Genomic DNA, 12,694 nt, shown 5'->3' on the forward strand with positions numbered 1-12,694 from the left:
GATTTGCAATCAATCTTCATTCCCATCGTTAAATTCCTTGACAAAAAAATGTATAAAATCTGAGTTTTTTACTTATTAAATGTTCATCCCTACACTGTTGGCTACTTAATATTGGTTATCTGTACCCCTTTCAGGTACTTGCATAACCGTAATGGTGTTAAGTGTTCAAATCTAAAACTAAGGAGTCATCAATCAGTGGTTGCTGCTCACCTGTGATAACAACTCCTTTAAAGCCATTCACCCTGGCAAAATTACATAATAGAAGATGTTCATTTTCCTCCTATTCAGCATTCTCTGTCTTAGATTTCTTCACTAACTTTTAAAAATATCTTTTATATTAAAGAAGTTGGTGAGAACTGTAGAATGGTGGATTCTGTAGTCAGTTATTGCATACAAGTTGTTTTGGTTGTGTGCAATGTGCTTTTCTGGCTCAAAGCATTTCCTGGTAGGAGTTTTCATTCCTCTCTACCTTAGACAAGAATTATTTATCCTCCTGTATTGTGCAAAACAGTAGGCACACAGAGATTAATTTTCATTTTTCATGTTTGGTCATAGTTTTATAAACAAGACATACAAAACTTAGACTATACTCTGGTAAGTTCTAAAGCTAATATTTGTTCAAAATATTAAGGCACCAAGGAAAAACAATTCACTGAAATGTTACTTGAAAGTACTGTTTGGCTTGGATTTTAAAGGATGTATAGGGATTGGTCAAGTAAAAGTTCCAAGAAAATGTATTAAAATGTGTATGTCATTAAAAATAAAAATAATAATAAAACTAGACAGATTTATCAAGTGGAAACTGAAGCCACCTATGAATCAGGGTTTGGAATCAGTTTGAGTGGGATGTAAATACTATCGAGTCTCATGTTTCTTTGAGTTTGTAGCATGTCTGCACAACAAGGGATTCAAAGGTGAGATTGTCTTTCTTATGAACATAAATTATGTATGAATCATAGATTCCCTGGGTTTTTGAAAATTAACCTTTTCCACAAAATTGTTAACAACCACAAGGACCAGGTTGTTTATGTTCAAAGAATGACTGGCCAAGGTTTTTGTTAGCACTTTTTTCATGTGTTTATCCATTGATAATTTTTTATCAGCCACTCCCATGTTACAACTGTAACAGTCTACATTTAAGATAGAAAAGTTGTAGTGGAGAGACACCTGGCTGACTAAGTCAGTGGAGCATGTGACTCTGGATCTTGGGATTGTGAGTTCAAGCCTCATTTTAGGTATAGAAATTACTTTAAAAATAAAATATTAACAAAAAGAAAAGTTGTAGTGAAGAACAAAAAAATTTTCTTCAACTGTGTTGTTTATATGAAGTTGGTAAGGACACCAATAAGTTCCAAGACTAAATTAATATCTAGAAGCAACTCTATGTGCATTAACAATGAGTCATGGTGTATATTCAATTAAAAGACAAGTTTGAGAATAAAATAATTATGATAATGGTATAATAGCAATAATTAACATTTATGGAACCCTTCCCATGTACCAGGACTATGTTAAGTGCTTTATTTGGGTAATTTATCAATCTATATGAAAAATAATATTGTTATGATGTGTCTATTTACTAATAAGAAAATAAAACCAACAGGTAAGCCAAAATTCAATCCAAGCACACTGATCCACGGTTTGAGCTATCAACCTATGACCTAAATTAATGGCTACATGTGAACTACATTCTAGAAACTTTAATACATCATAAATTTAACATTAATTAACAACATAACATAGCCACCAAAAAGAAGTAATGTAACCCAGGTCATTAATACTAGTAATAAATGCTGGGTTGGAAGATTGGGTTAATCTCATTGGGTTTACTCCCAGTCTTCTCTGTGTCAGTAGCACTAATCTTGAAGTATCCAAGTTCTTAGGGTCTCATTTTACAAAATGGAGCCTAGAAAGGATGTTTAGTTTCTTAAGGCTCCTGATGTGACACTGCCAGTTAAAAGTAGAATATACATCACCTTGTCCAACACCACACCCAGGTACCAGTCTGACACTGAGTCAAGTACCAATGTGCCCAAGTGAATGCTAGTTGCATTATTTAGGATCTTCAGGCCACCTAAAGTGATTATTCTTCATGTATCTGTATTTCCTGGTCACTACAAAGAATAGATGCTGTGCTCACTCATTGCTGTTTTGTATTATTGTGTCCACCTTGCTTTGCATCTCCTCTTCCTTGTCCCACCTTCCCACAGTGAGGATCTCCACCCAATTCCCCCACCAGAAATATTTCTAGTGCTCCAAAACCTCTATTCCATACTAGCCAAACACCAAATCAAGAGTCTATGCTCTAAGACTGAGCCAACCACTCCCTTACCCAAATAAATTTCTAATTGATACTTTGGGTAGAGTCCCAAGGAAGAAGAAAAATCATCTTCTGATCATCTGGAATCAGTGTCCCTAAAGTTGTCAATCCACTTTTAACCACCTTTCTCCTTTGTCCAGGATTGAAAGCACAAATTTTTGAAAAAAACTTCAAGAGTTTTACAACTGTTAACTCACTATTGAAATTGTGCCTCCTCTTTAATATCACTTGGTGTCATAGAAGTCACATTTATTTTCCCCAGGATGTGCTCTTCAACAATAGGGCGTTAGGCACTGGAGGGCTTCCGAGAAAGTCAGAAGGCAGGTGACAGATGCTGAATAGTCAACAGGTTACACTTCTTAGTGGGACCATGGACTCTAAGGGACCCCAGAGTGGATCTTCAGCCAGGCAACATTTAGAACCTGAGAGTTTGGAATCTTTGGTGTAAACACTAGGAAAAACTAAAAAGAAACTTTTTAATTTAAAGCTAGAAGATATCTATTAAAATTATTAGAGGGACGTCTTTAAGCTGAAAAGAAAGGGTGTTAATAAGAAATAAGAACACATATGAAAGAATAAATGCACTGGAAAACTAAACACATAGTAAAGGCAGTGCATTATTTACTTATAAAGCTAGTATGAAGATTAAAAGACAAAAGTAGTAAAAATAACTATGCTTATAATAATTTGATAGGGGAAACACAACATAAAAAATGTAAAAAAATATATCAAAAATAGAAAATGTAAGGAGGGGAAGAGTAAAAATGTTGAGCCTTAGAATGGGATCAAACTGGAGTTGTTATCAACTTAAAATAAATTGTTGGAGATACAAGTTGTTATATGTAAGCCTTATAGTAACCACAAAGCAAAAGGCTATAATATATACACAAAAGATAAACAGAAAGGATTATAAGCATACCATTAAAGAAAGTTATCAAACTACAAAGAAAGAGTGCAAGAGAAGAAACAGAAAGGAACTACAAATACAATTAGAAAATTATGGACAAAATCACAAATAAGCAATGATCAATAACTACTTTCAATGTGAATGGACTACATTCTCTAATCAAAAGACACAGAATGGTTGAATGTATTAAAAAAAAAAACTCCTCTATATGGTGTCTTTAAGAGACACACTTTAGATGTAAGAACACTCACAGATTGAAAGGGGACAGGTATTCCATGCAAATGAAAACCAAAGAAAGCTGGAGTAGCTATTCGTCTATCAGACAAAATAGACTTTAAACAAAGACTGTGATAAGAGACAAAGACGAGCATTAAATAATGATAAAGTGGTCAACTTAATAAGAGGATATAATATTTGTAGATATTTATGCACCCAATACACAAGCACCCAAGTATATAAAGCAAATATTAGCAGACCTAAAAAGCGAAAAAAACAGCAATACAATACTAGTAGTGGCTCTAACACCTCACTTACATCAATGGGTAGATCTCCAGACAGAAAAGTCAATAAGGAAACACTGGCCCTAAACAACACTTTATACAAGAATGATCTAACAAACATATGCAGAACATTCTCACCACAAGCAGCAGAATGCACATTCTTCTAGAGGGCACATGGAACATTTTTCAAGATAGATTATATGTGGGGCCACAAAAGAAGTCTCAATAAATTTAAGAGAGTTGAAATCATACCAAGCATCTTTTATGACCACCATGGTATGAAGCTAGAAATTAATTACATGACAAAAACTGGAAGATTCACAAATATGTGGAGATTAAACAGTATGCTACTGAATAACCAGAGTGATGAAGAAATCAAAAAAGAAAAATATATATCTTAAAATCAAAGGAAAATGAAATTCTCTAATAATCTAACTTTACAAATGAAGGAACTAGAAAAAGGAGAACAAATGAAGCCCAAAGTTAGTAGAGGAAGGAAATGACAAAGATTAGAGCAGAAATAAATTAAACAGAGAATAAAAAGATAATAGATCAGTGAAACTAAGAGCTGGCTCTCTAAAGATTTAAACGAATTAGTGAAACCTTGACTAGACTCACCAAGAAAAAACAAAATAAAATAAGTAGATAGGCAAATAAGAAATGAAAGAGATGTTGCTACTGATAACAGAGAAATACAAAGGATCACGAAAGACTACTATGAAAAATTATATGCATACAAATTGGAAAACCTGGAAGAAGTAGATAAATTTCTAGAAACCTTCCAAAACTAAATCATGATTAAAAAAAAAAATTTGAAAAGACTGATTACTAGCAAGGAGATGAATCAGTAATCAAAAACTTCCCAACAAACAAAAGCCCAGGACCAGATGGTTTCACTGGTGAATTCTACCAAACATTTACAGAAGAATTAATACCAATCCTTGTCAAACTCTTCCAAAAAATAAAGGTGGGATGGGGAGGATTCTTCCAAACACATTGTAGAAGGCCAACATGACCCTGACACCAAACCAGACAAGGATTCCACAAAGAAAGAAAATTAGAGATTAATATCCCTGATGAACACAGATGCAAAAATTCTCAACAAAATATTAGTAAACCAAGTTCAATAATACATTAAAAGGATCATACATCAAGATAAAGTGGGATTTATTCCAGGGATACAAACATGGTTCAACGTTTGCAAATTAATCATTGTGATACCCCACACTGACAAAATGAAGGATAAAACAGTCATATGATCATTTCAATAGATGTAAGGAAAGCATTTACAAAAATTTAACTTCAGTAATGATAAAAATTCTCAACAAAGTAGGTATAAAGGAAGCATGCCTCAATGTAATAAAAGCTAGAGACAACATGGCTACAGCTAACATCATACTGGAAATTTTCCCTCTAATATCAGGAACAAAACACAGATGCCTATTCTTCTGCTTTTATTCAACAGAGTAATGGAAGTCTTAGCCAGAACAATTAGGTGAAAAGAAAAGAAGGGAAAATAAAGGAAAGAGAAGAGAAGGGAAAGGAAGGGAAGGGAAGAGAAAGAAGAGAAGAGAAGAGACGAGAAGAGAAGAGAAGAGAAGAGAAGAGAAGAGAAGAGAAAGAAGGGAAGAGAAGAAAAGTCATCCAAATCAGAAGGTAAGGAGTTAAACTGCCATTGTTTATAGATAATATGATGTGATATACAGAAAATTCTGAGACTTCATCAAAAAACTGTTAGAACTAATACATTCAGAAAGTTTTGGGATACAAAATCAATACACAAATAGCTGTTGTGTTTTTTTACACTAATAATGTACTCCCAGGAGGAGAATAGAATAAAATATTCCCAGTAACAACTGAATCAAAAAGAATGAAATACCTAGGAATAAATTTAACCAAAGAGGTGAAAGATCTGTACTCTTGAAAATAACAAGATATTAATGAAAAAAAAATTGAAGAATACACAAAGACATGAAAAGATATTCTGTTTTCATGGAATGAATTAATATTTTTAAAATGTCCATAAACCCAAAGCAATCCAAAAACTCAGTGCACTCCATGTCAAAACTCCAATGACATTTTTCACAGAAATGGAATAGTCTTAAAATTTGTGTGGAAACACAAAAGACCCTGAATAGCCAAAGTAATCTTGAGAAAGAAAAACAAAACTGAGGGCATCACACTCCCTGATATCAAGCTGAACTACAAGACTATAATAATTATAGTATCAACATAAAAACAGACACAGACATCATTGGAGCAGAATAGAGGACCCAGAAATAAACCCATACATATTTGGTCAATTACTTTACAACAAAGGAGTCAAGAATATACAATGGGGAAAGAAGAATCTCTTCAATAAATGGTTCCGGGAAAACTAGATAGCTGCATGCAAAAGAATGAAATTGGACCACTACCTTACCCTATAGACAAAAATTAACTCAAAATTGTAAAAACCTGAATGTAAGACCAGAAACCATAAAATTTCTAGAAGAAAACATAGGTGATAAGCTCTTGGTGATAAGTGTTTGAATCGGACACAAAAAAGTAAAAGCAACAAAATAAAAGTTAATAAATGGGACTACATCAAACTAAGAAGCTTTAACACAGCAATGGAAAAACAACAACAAAATTAAAAGGCAGACCACTGAATGGGAGAAAATATTTGAAATAATATGGCCAATGATGGGCTAGCATCCAAAATATATAAAGAACTTATACAACACAATAGAAAAAAATGGACAGAAGAGTTGAATAGACATTTTTTCAAAAAAGACATACAAATGGCCAACAGGTACATGGAAAGACGGTCAATATCACTAATCATCCGGGAAATGTAAATCAAACCACAAGGAGATATCTTCTCCCAGCTTTCAGAACAGCTAATATCAAAAAGACAAGAAATAACAAGTGTTGTTGAGGATGCAGAGAAAAGGAAATACTTATGCACTGTTGGTAAGAATGTAATTAGCACAGTCATTGTGGAAAACAGTATGGGGATTCCTCAAAAAGTTAAAAATAGAGTATATATATATATGTATATATATATCCTTCCTCATGTTCATTGCAGCATTATGCACAATAACCAAGATAACAAGATAACCTAAATATCCAGTGATAAATTGATAAATGCATGAAGAAATTTTGGTTCACACACAGGAATATTATTTAGTCATAAAAAATTAAAATCTTGCCATTTATAACAACACGGATGTATATTTAAGGCATTATGCTATGTGAAATTATATCTTTCTCATCTTACAACAAGATTATCTCTGAATACTTATCATCAGTTGAAAATATCATACATTGAAAATGTGTTGCATATACGTAAACCACCAAACATCATAGTTCAGTCCAGCCTTAAATGTGTTCAAAACACTTACATTAACCTACAGTTGAGCAAAACTGTCTAACACAAAGCCTGACAGTGAAGTGTTAAATATCTCATGTAGTTTACTGAAAACTGTACTCAAAGTGAAAGACAGAATAGTTGTATATGTACAAAATCGTTGCTAAGTTCAGCGGTTGTTTACCCTCATGATTGCTTTGCTGATGGGGATTTGTGGCTCACTGCCATTGCCCAGCATCAGGAGGATATCCTAATGTATATATACCACTATCCCAGGAAAAGATGAAAACACAAAAGTTGAAGTATGGTTTCTACTGAATGAGTCAGCATTACTTTAACAGCACCATAAAGTAAAAAAAAAAACCAAAAAACCTAAGTTGAAGAATTGTAAGTAGGGGACCTTCCATAAGTCAGGCAGATAAAGGCAAATAATTGTATGAGCTCTCTTGTATGTGGAACAAGGAAAAGAAACACAAGCTTGTAGATACAGATAACAAGTTGGTTGTTGAAAGAGGCATGGGTTGGGGGGTGAGAGAAATGGGTAAAGTGTTGTTATTGTTTTAGTTTAAATAAGTTGAATAATAATTTAAAAATGTAAAATTATACAGATTAAAAAAAGTGTAAGTCTCCACAATTCCATCATCAACACTATTACTACCCCAGAGATTCTATTGTTTAAAATTTATTGTGTATCCTTTTAGATCTATTTTTATATGCATTCATATATCTCTATATGTATATCCACAATATTTAGAATTGTTTAAAAATGTATCATTCTTGGGGTGCCTGGGTGGCTTAGTCGGTTAAGTGTCTGAATTTGGCCAAGGTCATGATCTCACGGTTCGGATGTCTGAGCCTTACATCAGGCTCTATGCTGACATCTCAGAATCTGGAGCCTGCTTCGGATTCTGTGTCTCCATCTTTCTCTGCCCCTCCACTGCTAGTGCTTTGCCTCTCTCTGTGTCTCAAATATGAATAAAAGCGTTAAATTTTTCTAGTTGTATCATTCTGCAACCCAGAAAAAAATCTCTGACCAAAAAAATAAATAATATTTTAGAAGAGACACTTTCTTGTTGTTGAAACATCACCAGAAAGGAGCTGCTATTTATGCATGTAAAGCAGTGGCCCTTCCTATAACAGATACAAAGTTTCAAATACTTAAAAGTATTTTGAAGATGGGTTTGCTTTTTTAACAAAATTAACATGAATTTACTTGTTAATAAAAAATAAAATTGTAGGAGGACTTTCTAGTTCCAGTCTGGCATATAAAGAGCTTAGAAATTGTCACTTCCATCCCCAAAAAAGAATATGCTGAACAAAATGAAAATCAACACCGTGTTGTAGAGCCATCCAAAAATTGAGGTCATAGGCCAGTCTGCTGCCCCCCAAATTGGAGAGGCAGAGAGGCAAGTACAGAGGATCATGACTCACTTCCATAGGCTCTGGTACTGGGCTGGGGATGGGAATCTTCAACTGTAATTGTGGAGCTGCTAGAGGCTTGGTTTAACTCAAGTTTAACTCAAGTTACAAACTCCTGGAGAGGTTTCCAAACGTTAGAGAGATTTATCTCCAGGAGCCCTATTAAGTTCTCACAATGAAGACAAGACATACATCCAGCAAGAAGAGTGGAAAAGCAGTCATTTTAAAATATACTCAGAGTATTCTATTCTTAACAGGGCCTGCCCTCAAGGGAAATTACTCTGGCAGAGCATAACTAACTGGGGTTTCACAGCTGTGTCTGACCTTCTTGTTATATGTAAGGTGTGTGTATGGATGATGTGGGGGGCCGGTTCAGGGCACTGGCTCTATAAAAACATAGAACACTTCCCCCACATCCTATCCCCATGTAAATAGGGATCCTGGGTAGTAATGGGGTGATACAACCAAAAGAACTATACATCTCAGGCTTATTTGAGAAGCTCTAGAGAAACCCGAAGGAAGCAGACAGAACAAGGACATCCAGGAAAATTTTTAGCTTCTGAAATCTATAGCTATAGTAAACAATAAATTCAGCCTAACAAGACAAAAAACATAAACCATCACATTAAGTTCTTATTTATCTAAATTCTGTTTACCCAGGATATATCTGGTTTTAAAAAAAATTACAAGGCACACCAAAAGACAAAGAAAAAAAATGACTCCCCCACAGTCTGAAGAACGAAGCAAGTATCAAAATCAGATTCAGACTCAGATATGGCAGAGATAATGGAATACTCAAACCCAGAATTAAAACACCAATGACCACATGCTAAAGGTAATAAAGGACTCACATAGCCAAAGCAATCCTGAAGAAGAAAAGCAAAGCTGGAGGCATCATGATTCCAAACTCAAGCTAAATTACAAAGCTGTAGTGATCAAGACAGTATGACACTGGCACAAAACAGGCACATAGATCAATGGATCTGAATAGAAAACTCAGACAAGGACTCACAACTAATTTTCAATGAAGTAGGAAAGAATATCCAATGGAGAAAAGACAGTCTCTTCAGCAAATGGTGTTGGGAAACCAAACAGTGACATGCAGAAGAATAATCTGGACCACTTTCTTACACCATATACAATAATAAACTAAAAATGGATGAAAGACCTAAATGTGAGGCAGGAAACGATCAAAATCTAGAGGACAACACAGGCAGCAACCTTTTTGACCTCAGTCATAGCAACTTCTTACTAGACATGTCTTTGGAGGCAAGGGAAACAAAAGCAAAAATGAACTACCAGGACTTCATCAAGATAGAAAGCTCTGCACAGTGAAGGAAACAATAAACAAAACTAAAAAGCATCCTACAGAATGGGAGAAGGTATTTGCAAATGATGTATCTGATAAAGAGTTCATAACAAAAATCTATAAAGAACTTATCAAACTCAACACCCAAAACCAAACAATCGAGTTAAGAAATGGGCAGAATACATGAATAGACATTTTCCCAAAGACATTAAGATGGCTATCAGACACCTGAAAAGATGCTCAACACTGCTGATCATCAGGGAAATTCAAATCCAAACTGTGATTAGATGTCACCTCACAACTGTCAAAATGGCTAAAATTAATAACACAGGAAACAACGGGTGTTGGTGAGGATGTGAAGAAAGGATAACCCTCTTGCACTGCTGGTGGGAATAAAAACTGGTGCAGCCATTCTGGAAAGAAGGTTCCTTAAAAAGTTAAAAATAAAACTCCCCTATGATCCAGGAATTGCACTACTAGGTATTCACCCAAAGGATACAAAAATGCAGATTCAAAGGGGTACCTGTACCCCAATGTTTACAGAAGCATTATCAATAATAGCCATACTATGGAAAGAGCCCAAGTGTCCATTGACTGATGAATGGATAAAGAAGAAGTGGTATACATATACAATGGAATATTACCCAGCCATCAGAAAGAATGCAATCTTATCATTTGCAATGGCATGGATGGAGCTAGAGAGTATAATGCTAAGTGAAATAAGTCAGTCAGAGAAAGACAAATACCATATGATTTCACTCATATGTGGAATTTAGGAAACAAATGAACATACGGGAAGGGGAAAAAAAGAGAGAGGTAAGCAAATCATAAGAGACTCTTAATGGTAGAGAACAAACTGAGGGTTGATGGAGGAGAGTTGGGCAGGGAATGGGCTAAATGGGTGATGAGTATTAAGGAGGAAATTTGTTGTGATGAGTACTGTGTATTATATATAAGTGATGAATCACCAAATTCTACCCCTGAAATCAATATCACACTATAGGTCAACTAACTAGAATTTAAATAAAAATTTGGAAAAAAATTACTTGTTTGAATTATAACCTTAAAAAATAATAGTAACGGCAATAAAGGAAAAGCCAGACAACATATAAAAGCAAATGTAAAATGTAAAGCAGAGAGATGGAAACTCTAAGAAAGAATACAAAAATTCTAGAAATGAAAATCACTGTAGAAAAATAAGAATGCTTTTGATGGGCACATCAGTAGACTGGACACAACCAAAAAATAAAAAATAAAAATCCAGAAGCCTGAAGAAATGTCAACAGAAACCTGCAAAACTGAAATGCAAAGAGAAAAAGAATTAAAAAGACAAACAGCATATCCAAGATCCATGGGACAATTACATGTAACATACACGTAACAAGTATAGTAAGTTGTTAATAATAGGGGTGTGAGGGGGTGTCACATGAGAACTCTTTACTTTCTGTTCATTTATCTGTAAATCGAAAACTGCTTAAAATATAAGGTCTATTAACTGAAACAGTCTAGAAGTGAGGCGACTGGGTGGCTCAGTCAGTTAAGCGTCTGACCTCTGCTTAGGCTTACAGCTTGGGATTCAAGCCCCACATCGAGCTCTGTGCTGACAGCTCAAAGCCTGGAGCCTGCTTCAGATTCTGTGTCTCCTTCTCTCTCTGACACTTCCCCCTCCTCAAAAATGAATAAACGTTATTTTTTTTTTAAAAAATCTAGAAGCAATGATTACAAATTGTCACATGCACAAATAAAGTTGTAAATGGAACAAAAATTCATTGGCTGAAACCAGTAACAGTGAGAATCTTTATAACATTACTATGAATCTAATATCACAAGAAGACAGAAAACAACTAAGAATATGGTCTGAATACCGTCATTAATAATGATAATTTAATTAACATATTTAAGACTTGTATCCTAGAAATGAGAATACTCATTCTTTTCAAAGGTTTATGGAATATTTACACACATAATGCATGTACCAGACTACAAAAATGATTTTAATAAATTACCCAAGTTCTAGAGTTACAGGTTCTATTATTTAATTAAAAGGCAACAAAAGTGGAAATTGATAGCACATGTTTAAACTCCTCAAATTCCAACCACTTGGAAACTTTCAAACACATAAAATTCTCTTAAATATCCAAGTTTAAGGAGGAAATGTGCAACTGCAGGCTCTCAATATTGATGTGGAATGTAGACAGATCTGTACTCAGAGGGACAGTCATAATCATACTCCTAAGCTTTGACTTCTCTTCCTGCCAACAAACAGGATTTCCCAGGCTACAGTCACCACTAGAAATATGTGGATAAATCTACAGAAATAGTTTTTAGGTAAGAAGTGAAATATAATATTTTGGAAATTGGAATAGAACGATGTATGTTTCCACACATTATAGCAAATGTCTCCTTATCTAGAAATTGTGGAGAAAAAGCAGAGGTTCCAGGAGAAAAGGAAATCAGGGCCTGGCTACATTCCTCAAGAATAATTTTATTTTGAGATGAGTCCATTTGAAAGTTTAGCACACATTTTTCTGGTTGTTTTTTGCTTGTTTGTTTGTTTGTTTGTTTTGAGAGAGAGAGAGAAGGTCAGAGGGAGAGAAAATCCCAAGCAGGCTCTGCACTATAAGTGCAGAGTCCAATGCAGGGCTCAAACTCACAACTGAGAGATCATGATCTGAGCTGCTGTCAGATGTTTAACTAACTGAACCACCCACGTGCCCCAGCACACGTTTTTATCTCCTTTCTCTTTTCCTGGTGAACTGGTAGTCAAATTTCTTAGCCTCAAAAGTTTTTGGGACTACTTGAACCCATATTACAGTTGATCAGTGGTACATGGGAAGGAGGTAAGAACCAGCTGGAAGCAATAGCTCAGGCTGCGGGAACAAAACGG

Source organism: Panthera leo, chromosome A3 (assembly GCF_018350215.1).
Source record: "Panthera leo isolate Ple1 chromosome A3, P.leo_Ple1_pat1.1, whole genome shotgun sequence".
Taxonomy (NCBI): domain Eukaryota; kingdom Metazoa; phylum Chordata; class Mammalia; order Carnivora; family Felidae; genus Panthera; species Panthera leo.